The sequence below is a fragment of the Pyxicephalus adspersus genome, chromosome 5 (genome assembly GCF_032062135.1).
Source record: "Pyxicephalus adspersus chromosome 5, UCB_Pads_2.0, whole genome shotgun sequence".
In the NCBI taxonomy this organism is placed as follows: Eukaryota; Metazoa; Chordata; class Amphibia; order Anura; family Pyxicephalidae; genus Pyxicephalus; species Pyxicephalus adspersus.
In genome coordinates, this window is record NC_092862.1 from 74206470 (window position 1) to 74220171 (window position 13702).

At 37.2% G+C, this 13702-nt stretch overlaps 1 protein-coding gene across 3 annotated transcripts in view; it reads right to left on the reverse strand.

Moving 5' to 3' along the window:
- Nucleotides 1-13702, reverse strand: part of OTULINL (OTU deubiquitinase with linear linkage specificity like) — a 36800-nt gene that overhangs the window by 21430 nt on the left and 1668 nt on the right. The window lies entirely within an intron of this gene.

The following is a 13702-nucleotide window of genomic DNA, read 5'->3' on the forward strand; positions in this document are numbered from 1 at the left end:
CCAAATCACGTGTAAGTAGCAAAAATGTTCCATAGCTAGTTCTAGAAGAGTTTAGCTTCTTTGCTCACAGGCACAATATATATGTAGTATTAAATTCTGTAAAGGTCACCCTGTGACCAGGTAGCTAGTATACTTAATGGATAAGTGATCCAGGGAATGGCCAGAGGACCGCACAGTCATTCAGTTCCATGGCAGCTAAATTGGTAATACGACTTATGGTCATTGAAGCCCCTGCCTAACTATAGATATAAAGGGCCTGATTTATTAAGGCTCTCCAAGGCTGGAGAAGATACACTTTCATCAGTGAAGTTGGGTGATCCAGCAAACCTGGAATACATTTCTTAAATGTCTTTTGCTATTTGCTAGCAAATGTTTTGAATCCTGGACCAGATCCATTTCAGGTTTGCTGGATCACCCAGCTTCAAAGATGAAGGTGTATCTTCTCCAGCCTTAGAGAGCTTTAATAAATCAAGGCAACCGTCTTTACTACTATTGCATTTTTAATTTGCAGATTCCACATGGAGTCCTGCATGGTTACAATTACTCATGTATAAACTTTCAAAATTAAAATATAAATTCATAATCTGACCAGGATGTACAAAAGTGCATGACTCACATATCAAGGAAATGCTGGAGTTGATAAGTTGATATACTAAAGTAGTAAAGTAAAAGTTCACTTTGCAAAACGAGGTGAACCTGCACGGACATCTCAATCATCCAATCACGTGCAAATAGAAATTCACTTTTTTTACATTTTCTTTTATTTGATCAGGATTTTGTAAAGTGTGTCATCACAAAATAAAATCTCTGTCAGCTGTTCACTTCCAATTTAGCATGCATGCAGATATAATAGTACTTTCGGAAGATTAAAAAATGTTCTTTTGACAAAAAGATAAGGGAAACATTGCTGTACTCCTTCATAGCATGTTCACCTCCATACATATGAGTTTTTAATTATTTGTATTTTGTTGTTTCAGAACCACTTAACATTTTTATCATTTGCATTTTGTTTTTCAAGTTTGCATACTTTCAGCCCATGTCCATAATGCTGAAATGAGAACATACATTTGCATTGTAAAATAGGTTCATTAGAATGTGCAGATACATTGTCCATTTTTGTATGCAACCTTTGTTGTTCCTTCCCTTTGCATGGTGTTCTTAGTCCATTTTAGCATGTACTAATAAACTACTAATTATTATACATAATGGGTTCAATCGTCTTTTTATATTACTTGAATTATTAATAGTTGCTGATACTACTAAGACCAAGCACATTTAAAACAGTGTTGAGTCAGGGTATTGAGTACTACAATCCTTTTTGTAACAAAGGAGTGTATAGTTCTCATCCAACATTGAACTGGAGATACAACAAACATGTTGTCATTGCTTATTATCCAACTGAGCAATGATCCATTGTTGTTGGCCTCCCCAGAACATTTGTGACCACTGTTCCTTCACTACTGTTAAGTAAAATAAACAAGTGGTATTTCAGTTTTCAGTATTCAGTTGTGGAATTCTGCAACTATGAAAAAAACCTGTAAACTCTTTTAAGTATATCTACAGTTTCAACATTTCAGCTAGATCTTTTTCAACACAGATACATAAAAAGGTTTATTAGAAACAATTCTTAAACCTTGGCTCACACATAATATTACAAAAGAAGGGACTGAATACATTAGAGTTAGAAAAAAAATCTTCCAGAATAGATTTGCAGCACCTTCGTCAAGCTGAAGACAATTAGAAGGGAGAGGAAACAGACAGATTGAAAGTCCTCATGTAATAACAAATTATTCCCTCAAAGGATGGGATCATTGGAGTTTGTAAAATTTGCTCTCAACCCCAAACCTTTTCCCTAAGCTTAAACTTGAATGGATGTCTGAAGCAACCAACTAAAATACATTTAGCAACTTGCACCAGAGTGTAGATGCCTGAGAGTGGTAGGCACGCTTTCACACGTGCGTGCAAATTCTGTGGTTGAGACAGTATAGAGAACAGTATAGCAGAAATTACCTATGTTTTTTTGCTTGCCCTAGCTTTGACACATTTTTGCCCACGGAAAACTGCAAATAGATGGTGCGGTTGTGTAAAGTGAGCTGAAAGGTGGCCATAGTTAATCTAAAATGAGCATTCATTACCATTATGAATTATTTTGTTAACATTCTAATATATCAGGAATCCTGCACATACAAACTTATTATCTAGGGGTAGTTGGCAGTGGCAAACTTACTATTTATAAAAGGTGGTAGTGTGTTGCATAGGAAAAAGTATTCCTTCATTGACTGATGGGATTATATAATTGCCTAAAGTTTTTAAGTGTACATGAAAGTTTATATGTGGGACAGTGCGTAACCACATGCAAGAAGTGATTCCTGAGAAAGTGAGAACTATATGAGAAGTCCCAATGGCGGGTTTAAGAAGAAATGACAAAAGTGGAAAACAAAGTCATGTCAGAGCAGAGACTGTTTATTAGTGAGAAGATTTATGGAGAAGTTGTTTTGGTAACTTAAATTAAAGTGTTTTGTTATTGTAAAGGTTGCGGTACATGTTATAATCTGACTTTGTACTTTGTATCAACCTTAATGTGAGAACCTAAACTATCAGGCTGTTGTAATTGCTGGTAGATTTAAAGGAGATGGTACAATCAGACTGTAGCCTGTATGGTGAGCTTAGGTTAGCCAGTGGAGTGATTGATAGACAGGGAAAACTCTTGAGGTGTGGACAGTAGAAGCAGTAAAAGGAGTTCATAAAGTACTGGAGATATACCTACCTGTTTGTTTGAAGAGACACAAAAGGAGGATTACAACAACCATTTAAATTATAAGTTACATTGAGTGCAGGCATTCTGGTTAATTTGTTTTGGTCCGGATACTGTGATCCACCGAATTTAGCCCCAAATTGCCATCCTTTATTTATACCCATTTACATATACCCTGCTACCCCCTTTCCCCTGCTGCTCACCAGACATTTGTGCAGAAACTGGCAGTTCTAAAGATGTCCATTTCCTATCTTCTATTTGCAATTAATAGTTTCTTCCACCAACCTGCACATCAATATTGTGTCCTGTAAAGAATAAAGGTCAGCGGAGAGAACTGTTGCTGGAAATGTTGGTTTCTAAACATACTTCTGTGCAGTATTTAGTGGCATAGATGAGGTAAATATGGTAGGATGAGGTAGGTAGTCTCTTCTTTTATAGGAATCTTTTTTTGTGTAATTTTATTTTTAGGGTTAGCTTAGAATGTGATGTTAGGGCACAAACTGGTCTTAGGGATAAAAAAAGGTTAATATCTGGATTAATATAAGTATATTCTTATATTATAGGATATTAGGCTAGGACTTTTAATGTTAGTTTTATTAGTTGAATTAGGGTAAGAAGATAAGAGGCTATAGCTTTAAGGGGAGAGTGTGCAAGCCCAAACAATGAATTAGTCCTATATGCTCATTTAAGACTGGTAAATATACATTTGAAAGCCTTTTGTCATGTTGGTTCAATAACTACAAACAAATACTTGTTGATCCAGCCAACAATATGTGAGTTGATAATTTCCTTTACACTGTGATTGTACTGTACTTTTATCAGTCACATTGTTCCCAACTATCTTTAAAGACTACACAACTGAAAACCTCTTTTCAATAGAGAAGAAGAGAAAGGAAGGTGTTTGATGTAGACCATTTAGGAAGGGCAGTCTATGGTGGCAACACTGCTTTTCCATATAAACAGTACAATAAAGGAGCTTTGTGTATTACTGGTAGGAGTACTAGTTGAAAAGGGAAAAAATAAAACTTTTGTTCTTGGGTTTACATACATTTCCAAGGTTAAGTTTAGAGTTATGTTAAAAGTAGGGGTTGAAATTACAGTAATGAGAAAGTAATCATTTAGTTCTTGGATTTAGTGGTGGACCCTAGCGACAAACTCACTAACAGCAAAGGCTGCTTTAAAATTGATGGCTGAAAGATTGTTTCTGTGTATAGAGAGGTAGAATCAAGTAATGACCCCAAGTGAGGTGCTTATGGAAATGGAATTTGAGGTATTATCGACAGTAAAGCACAATATGAGTTGAAAAATCCCTTTTACTGATATTACATTTAGGGAAACAAGCTTTTAGGCTGCTAGGAATACAAGAGAATAATAAAAGGAGATTGAAACCCTATGTTTAAATTTGAGTATCATCTGCATAAAAATTATTTTGAAATGCAAATACAGAAAAATTACCTAGATTATAATTTTAGATTAACAGTATATTGGTGCAGACCCAAGGAAACAAGATGTGTGGATACAACAGAATCTACATAAACTATGTATAAACCTAAACAATACTTTGGGTAGAACTATGGGGGTCAATTCTACAATGACCTCACAATAACCTTGACTGTAGTGAGTATAAAATCAAATGTAAAGGACTAAACCCTCTTATATTCAACTCCCCCTGTTCCATTGCGGGCACCACCATCTTCTTACTTCTCTTCTTTGTTGCAAGCTTCAGCTGTCTTGTTTGGCTGGGATGACATGCACATGGGATTATTTAGTCCCTGTAACTGCAGGGAAGGCTGCGATGCACTGAGTATTCCAGCAAAATATGCTGAGCTGCGCATGGGCAGCTCAGTAATTTTGAGAGCTGAAGCAAGAAATCAGGCAGGTAAGAATGCCTATTGCAGAAAGGACATCACCTATCCCTTTCTGCAATTAGGCCCTGTCTGATTGTTAATTTGACTGACTGAATTTACTTTTTAAGGTGAAAGTTGTCCCATCCAGAAGCTTTAAGAGTAAGGGCATGTTCAGACTGGCAGTAAAAATTGCTCCTGGATGCCTACTATGTACAGCTAGGTGTCCTGGATCGTTTTCAGGCAAAAACGACAAAAATGCCTGTACAAACATGTTTAGGCGTTTTTAAACACTTCGTATTCAAGTCTATGGAGGTGGCAGAGTGCCCCTGGACACAGCATTGAGCTTCCAGAAAACCGAATTGAAAAGTCTCCTGCCGCCTGTCAAATGAAGAAATTGGTCCATTGTTAATTTTTTTTTGCAAGCTTTTTTGAGCAGTAAAACAATACAAAAATGTTTGAACAAGCCTCGGGTCTGCACAAGCCCTAAATTTTCTGTATAATACATTGACTTAATCGATAGTCTCCTAGAGGACACCTTTATAGAAATATAAGAATACAAGTGTTGGTTTTTATCTTAAGGAAAAAGGGGTTTCAAATCTGTCAATGTTCTGGTAAACAGGGTAACGGATGAAAAAAAAAGTACTATAAGTAGACTGTAGCTGTAAGTAATTTAGTTGAAATTTAATTCCAAATTATATGCTACCAGTTTTGTAAAACACAAACCTCTGTTACTTACCGATTACCTTACTAATTCCTTAGTAATACATCATACAATGGTTTGTAAAAATATGATCAAACTTTTTAAACCAACAGATGAAACCAGCAAATGCTGTAATGATATTTTAGGAAACTGAGTTGCAAAATATTTAGTAAGAGCCAAGGAACAACACAGTTTTACAATACCATAAACTAGTCCATTTTGAAACCAGTGTAATCGAAAACGGTAATATCAATGTATTTTAAATGCTTCTATCTTTGATATTTGGGTAATTTTATGCACTATGCATATATGAAAAGTGTTAAGAAAACCATGCAATGACTTGCATTTTCAATTATGAGTCATACAAATTCAGTGAAACTGTATCTTAGGTATTCCCTTACAAACATGAATGCAAAATACGACTTTGTGGAAACACGCATGTTAAAGGATATCTTCACACCTGGATATAAGTTCCCAAACATTATTACAACAAATGATTATATAGTCTGATAGGTGTCTTTGATTAACATATTCATAATATTTGGTAAATGTACATGTATTTTTATTGGTTATGTCTCTGTTAAAGTTTTGTTTTTTTCACATCTATTGCAGATCAATCCAAAGTGAATGTGTTGGTTGAATCAAATTGTAAGATTGTTTTCTGGGTAGCTAAATGCTTTGAGCGTGTCTAAAGTCTAAGGGGCCAAGCCACTGCCATTGTACCTCCAGCTATAATGTGCAGCATTGTGTGTGCTTGCACTATGAATGGGCACTATAACACCAACTATTTTCAGCAGCTGGTCACCTGGCTAGGTTCAAGGGTTTGAGAAGGAACCTGCTCTAAATGATCCATAACATTTTTTAATCCAGCACAGTGGAGCACAGACTATGCTCTTTGTGGCTAAGTCAGGATCTGGGCATATAATTAAGTACTTTCATGCATTTGTTCTTGTTAAAATACACACATTTATTTTTTTATTTCCACCATCAAATAATTGCATTAGCAGTTAGGTAATTAAACTATATAATATAGATGTGATATGGTTATTATTATTTAACCAAATCATCTTCATAAAAACATAGTCGGTTTTCTGCCAGTTTGTGTAGCTTTTGCCAGAACAGAATAGTATATATTGCTGTGATGGGACCCAAGGTAATACATTGGGTGGGTAAAGGCGAAATGTTTAAATGCCAGTTCTACTAAAGATACAATTGTTATTTATATTCTCTTTTTTAGGGGAAACACACGGTTTTGAAAGATGTTTAAGCGTCTGTAGAAATGATGTAGTTTGTTGAGATATTTGCAGTGGAGTCTGTTTGTTACCGCATTTTTTTTCTCCAGAAGTAGATGGGTTCACGTTTTTTTTTTTTGTGCATTTGTGAAATAATCTTCATTCATATGAAAAGGCTCTTTTGTCCTGATTCTGGACAAGCTTTCTATAGGAATGATTGAACTTTGTAGAGCAAATTGAGTGCCCAACTCAGAGACTTGGGAAAGTGGCTGTGCAATCCCTAGTGGGGTGGCACAGTAAAAAAACAAGGGCAGGTATAATACAACATCCATCTTTAATAACAGTTCTGCACTTTCACTCCGGATCAAAGAAAGACTAAGACTATAACACTAAATAAAAAATATGATTTAAATGATCCAATCTTGTGAAAAGCCAATTTCTGATCATTTTGAATGACAAATCTTGTTCTTTTTCTTTTCATATGGTTGGATAAGTAAAGTGCATATTTACAAAATGTTTAGGTGAAGATTCTTTATTCTTTCTCTTCCAACTTCCAACTAAATTTAAAATTCAAATGACCCCTGCTAAATACTTACAAGCAGGGGTACTCATTGGTTCCTTATTGTCACACACACAGGTTGGCACTGAAGCATTAGTGTAAGATTCTCTAACCTACTTCCCAAGTGCCTGCTGGCAACCACTAGACATCCAAACGTGGCTCTTTCAGCAAATGCTTGTGTAAGCAGCAGCAAGGTGGTGTGGTGTCTGGAAAAAAACATATGGCATACTGCAAGCAAACACCAGAAAAAAAAACTTTGCCCATTCCTGCCAATAATAACCCACATTGCTAGAACTAATTTAGTCTATGACTCTTAAGGTTTTTTGCTGCCTGTGCCCATCCTCTTTAAAGAAGATTTACAGCCTGACATAACCCACAATAAAAATCGGTGGACCATATTGCCTGTACAGGCATATTACTTGCCTTTGTTTCATATCCTACTCATAGAAAAGTGAGAAATGATTAATTTTGTTTTTTATTTCAGATCACCTTGCAGGCATCTTCATAGTTGGGTACTTAAAATGTCAAAAGTGCAAAAAAAAAAAAAACGCAGGGCAGTCTGATCACTCCGGAAGGTGTCCTGCATAGGGTCCCACGTTGTCCCGAAGCCAGGCGCGAGATCAGGTAGCGTAGGATGAAAAAAAATTTGCCGATCTCACTGCATATGAGTTAGGTCGGCAAATTTTTCTCTTTGTGCTAAAAGGCTCCTTCTGTGCATGCCTGAGATGCTCAGGCATGTGCAGAAGGAGTGCCCAAGAGCCTCCTGGGATGCCTGGGTAGGCATCCTGGGAGGCTTTGCGCTCCCATTCATTCATTCAGAATTAGGGGGCAGTGCTGCAACCTTTGTTCTTTATGTGAAAATTCTGAGTTTAGGTACGCTTTAACCATTAGATCTTCTGATCTTCGTACATCCAAGCAACATTCTCTTGACGGGACACTTCTAGTCCTTGAAGGGCTTTGGAAGTCCATTTAACAATTTCTGTCACTTATTTTAAAACAGGTTTCTGTTACTAGAAATTAAATTGGTGTGACAAATCTATAGGAGCAGCCAAGCTGTGCATATTAGGCTTCCAGGAGCATTTAACAGCCATGTTTTTCAGACACTGGTCTGAATATACTCTAAATCTATAGAAGATGCATTATTTTTTCCTTGCATTTTACTGAAAGATACACGTTAGCTGTTTTTAAATTCCTATATATTTTACTTTGAGTCCACACATACAGAGGATAGTTTATTTGTATGCTGATTTGCATTTTATTCTACAGTGTGATGCCAACCTGAATGAGTATCGCTTCCAGATAGATACACGGTAATACATAGAATTTTTTATAAATGAACATTTACAGAGCAGAAATTACCACATTTTACATCTAGACACACTCTAGATCTTACATCTAAAGTTCAGCTTTGAAGGAAACCTGTACTGAGGAGGTGTGAAAGCTGCCATTGCTGATCTCTGCTTACTGAACATGTCTAGTGCTGATTACATGGCTTTAAAGTTACATGAGGTACTCAATAAACCTAATGTAGACCAGGAATTCTGTTTTTTCTATCACTACTAAAAATATATATTTAACAACAAACTACAACAGATGTATTAATAGAATAATGTTATGTTTGTGAATCTACCATCTGATAACAGTTGTAAAAACTGATGGCAGTTGTATTGTGTAATATGTCCACTATCAAATATGAGATCTGTTCTTTTTCATTGTTCTTCACTAGGAATAGAGAACATATCATTTAACCCTATATGTGCCAGACTTGTATACCATACATTCCTGGCAGCACCGGTTTAAAAAAAAAACCCAGCCTTTAAAAAAATAAGTTCATTTACATTTCCTCACCTGACTCACAGCTTTGATACAGAAGTGATCTGAGCGGCTCAATGAAGCCATCACTTCAATGAGCGACAAAAGTGTCCTTGAATGGTACAGTTTTTCCATGATGGCTGGCGGTAAGCACAGTGGAAGGAACCCACACCTGATTCCTCCAGTTTATCAGCCCCATTATGATAGTATAAAAGTGAAGTAAGAAAGAACAGTAAAAAAAAAGTGAAAATATACAAATAAAATCAATAAATAGGAATAATAAGGAACTTATTCACTCATATGATTTTGAACAGGGACACGTGACATGACACAAGCATGTACATAAATGGGTATAAGCAGTATGAGAGGATTCATTCTAGGGCTAACATTTAAGATTAGCTCTGAACTGATGAGCTTTCCGGGTTTTAAAAGGACTGCCTATGGACAATATTGGGTATCATACACTGTTTCACAAGTTTCTATTTACCAAAACACTATCTCATCCTTTAGAGGTAGTCCCAGAGTTAAGGACATCTGACATATGGACGACTCCTAGATACACATAGGGCTTCCCTGCTACTCTTGTGCAGGACTGAGGCTTGATGGGGGGGAAGGGGGCAGTTTGCATGACTTGCTGAAGAAGTCTTTTGCTAAACACAGCTGAGGTTGTGGGTGATCTCTTTTGCAACATCTTGTAACAATTTAATGACCAAGAGAAACTCAGCACTTTTTTCTTTTTGCATATCAAATCACAGCTTGTTTCAGAAGTTAATGAATGTCTAGGCTCCATAAAGTTTTTTTTTTTGGTGCTTTGTTTGTGATTAGCTCACAGTGGGGATTTTATACAGTAACTGACATCACACTGCCTAGTAGTATGTTGAGACAAACATCTGTCCTAATTGCATTTATTAAAATAATGTACCTGTTCCTACATACATGCAAATTCAACTTAAGAACAAACCTACAGTCCCTATCTTGTATGTAACCCGGGTACCTGTACATATTTCAGCAAAGATTGTAATATGCTTGTGTGCACAAAAATTATTTTTTTACCTAAAACTTTAGATTTATTATGCATAAGCGCAAATATCATGTGACATATTACCATTTTTCAGAAAATATGTAAAATTATACTTTGAGATTTTCATGTGTGTGTGTGTTTGTGTGAAAAACACTGAAATTACTCAGGAAGTGAAAAGGTAATAAGTTAAAGCAAGTCTTTTCTAGACTGACAACAGTAAGCAGAAATAGTAATTACCGTGGATTAGTTCACCACCTTGCTATACCTCAAAAACATTTTCTATTTAAAGACATGATTGTTCTGTCAGGCCCAGTCTTGTCATTCTTGCATTTGTCATAAGGACACATATGTCTGTCAGTGAATTAGCAGCTTTCAAGCCCAAGAACACAGAGCTGTGAGATTCACAATGCAGAATTTTTTTTAGTGCTGACAATGCAAGCCTGGCGCATAGATACTTTAGTCCTGGGACTTTGGTTGGGAGTTAGGCTAGGATTGGTAGAAAGGTAAAGATAAAGGATCAGGGGGCTAAAATGAGACATTTCTGCTGGCTTGCAGAATCAGACAGCCACTCGTTTCAGGGATCATGTATAGAGCAGCGGTGGCCAACTGGTGGTCTGCGAGAAAATTTTGGGGGTCCCACCCTCTGGTTGGTGCTGGGGGGACCCACTGGCCAGAGCATGCGTGGTCGGGAGCCAGTGATTTTAGTGGTCCGCGGACTTGAAAAGGTTGGGGACCGCTGGTATAGAGAGCTGTAAGTGAGTCTAGACAGCCTGCCAGCTCTGGGATTTATACATTGTATCTTTTTCTACATTTATATCTTTTGCACTCCCAAACTTCTGCCAGCAGTCTTCCATTCTCTATGGTGTTGCCATAGATGTTACATGCAGTATTTCTTTAATGCAGCAGTTCATTGGCATGATAAAGGAGAACCACAATGCAAACTCACAGTCAGTTTGAGCACAGTCTAAAGTTTTGTTTACATGAACAGTTTTTGCGAGTGGTTTTAAACAGTTTTACTGGTAAAAATTTTCTTACAACAATTGTTGACATTGGAAAAAATGCTTCAGTTGATTGTCCCTTGTTCTTAGTGGTAGAAGGTGGCAGCACTGCATGATTTTTAATGCTATATATAACGTTCAAAGGTGTTTTACCACCCCAGCCATCTATATAGACCTAAATTGGAAGCACACGTCACAGCTATGCAAGCTTTTCTAAGTATATCCCTTTTTTTTCCAAACATTTTTCATTAAAATAAAAAAAAAAACCTGAAAAAACCCACAACGCTTTGCTAAGCATTTCCAGCCACCTAAAAGATGTTTGAATACTATTTACCACTAATGTGATCTAAGCCTGCAATATTACACCACATTGATTACACTATTACACCTCTAGAAGTTATTTCACTCATTACAAAACACTGGAAACTAGGAATTGGTGTCACAACTCAGGGGCACTAAACATTTAAGTCATAAAGACAATGAAAAAATTGAGATGCACTAAGGGGGAGAGCAAATGCAATGGTCGTCCCCACTCGTTTGTTCCATGATCTGCCTGGGCGGATTGCCAAACAAAGTCTGGTGACCACTGTCACATGTTAGGTTTCCACCCAAGAACTGTTCGTCTTAGACAACAATAATCTAGAGGGAGTACACTTTTGACCCCAAATTTTGTAATTTCCTCAATTCCAGTCCCACACAGTGGTCTCTAGGACAAATAGTGGTGATATGGCAGCAATAAAAACCCTCTTAATCCCTCAAAAATCTACCCAAAGCAGAAAAATATATATATATTGGCTTTATCTACACTTTAAGGAAAACCTGTGTACAAGGAAGTATGGATGATCTCATTCATAATAGACTCCGTCCTGAAAATGCTAGAGGTCTCGCTGTCTTAGGTTTTCATACTTTGAGTAACTAATATGAGCACACAAAACAGGAAAGTCAAGAGTGAAAGAATTCCTAACCGGCAAAAATGTTCCAGTTCAGTGACTCAGAAAGTAGTGAAATGGCATAGCAACCAAGGACCTAGTATTTTCACTTGAATGTGGAACTAAACTTTGGATCACCAGGAGCATTTAGTTTTTTTGTTCCCCTTTTAGCAGTGATGCAATATCCACACTGCCCATTGCTGCCACCTCGATCTTCTCCACCACTTCTTCTGGACCCATGTCTGTTTCTTAGATCTCAAATTCTTAGAGTTCAGTCAATTGACAGGACAATACAATTACCGTATTTCCTGTGTGTGTCGGTAATTACACAATCAAACAGATGTGCAAGTGCCAAAAGCATTGTAAAGAATTAAAAATAAAATTGCTGGCAGATGGGTAAATACAAGATTTATCTTTCAATAGATACGTAATATACTATATCCTTTATGCAAAAAGAAAAAAAATTGCAATATTTGAGGGGCTATATTTCCATTTGGATCACCAACTCTGGACTTTGCATTATGGTATGTTAGTGAAGTCAAATGGATGATTTGCTATGCATTAATGCAAAACATATAAGATCTATGGAGGTGTATGTCTGTCATTCAGTGAAGTAGAGGCATATTCAGGGCAATACAATACACATTCAGTGTGTTCAAAAAATAGGTCATCTCAGTTGGGTCAGTAAGGTGTGTTGTTGGCCTATTCAAAATGAAAAACCTGCTTTAGGCAATGTTCAGACTGGCCATGAGGTTGTGGTGCAGTTACTGCTTCATCAGTTTTATGGCACTTTATTTAGAACTTTCTTTTGGTGCAGAATGCCCTGCTGTAAGGACTACTGTGCAATATGTTAGGGTCTAAGGCTACATACACATGTCCAATGGTTCTCAACTAATAATTAGCTCAGGGCCGATATCGGACGAGAATCTGGCGTGTGTACAGCATCCATCTGAACGACCATCCTGGCGGATCCAAGGACAATAGATGACGAACGATCTTAATGGAAGCAAAGGTGGAGAGCGTGCAGCAGTATGCCCCTCCATCGTTGTCCCCCTCCCCTCTCCATTGAACAGAACAGTGCTGTATGTACAGCACTTGTTCATGCATCGTGCTGATCTTATGTCGCTGGAAAGGATCGTGAAAGATCCTTTCCAAAGACAATTACTGCACGTGTGTACCCAGCCTAGGTGTGACTCTGACTGTTGAGTCTAAGTGTGCTGCAATGATAGTATATAGTATTGAGTGCATTTATTTTTATTTTACAGGCCTTATTTTATCATTTTGCCCACATTTACATGACCATAACATATGGTAAACATACAAGTTTACCATACGCGGTAAGGTATAAGATGCAATACATATGAAAAAAACAACCAAATTTTACCAGAATAGAAATGAACCAAACTAAACTTTATTACAATTTGCAATATTACATCTAAATAAATAAGCACGTGTCTACATTATCAGTACATAAATATTAATTACCATAAAAATCATCTATACAACTGTTACACACTATTACTAACAAAAGTGTTTCTGCTAACTGAACAAGATGGAAAAAAAGTGCATGCTGGAGCATTGCTGTAGAGTGAGAAAGTAAGTGCTAGTGTAGTGGTGGAGAGTACCTATGTGTCAGTGCAGAGCCAGACTGACGAAGCGCATGTCAGTGCAGAGCCAGAGACTGAGAAAGTGCATGTCAGTGCAAAGCCAGAAACTGAGGAAGTGCATGTTAGTGCAGAGCTAGAGACTAAGAAAGTGCATGTCTATGCAGAGCCAGAGACTGAGAAAGTGCATGTCAGTGCAGAGCCAGAGACTGAGAAAGTGCATGTCAGTGCAGAGCCAGAGACTG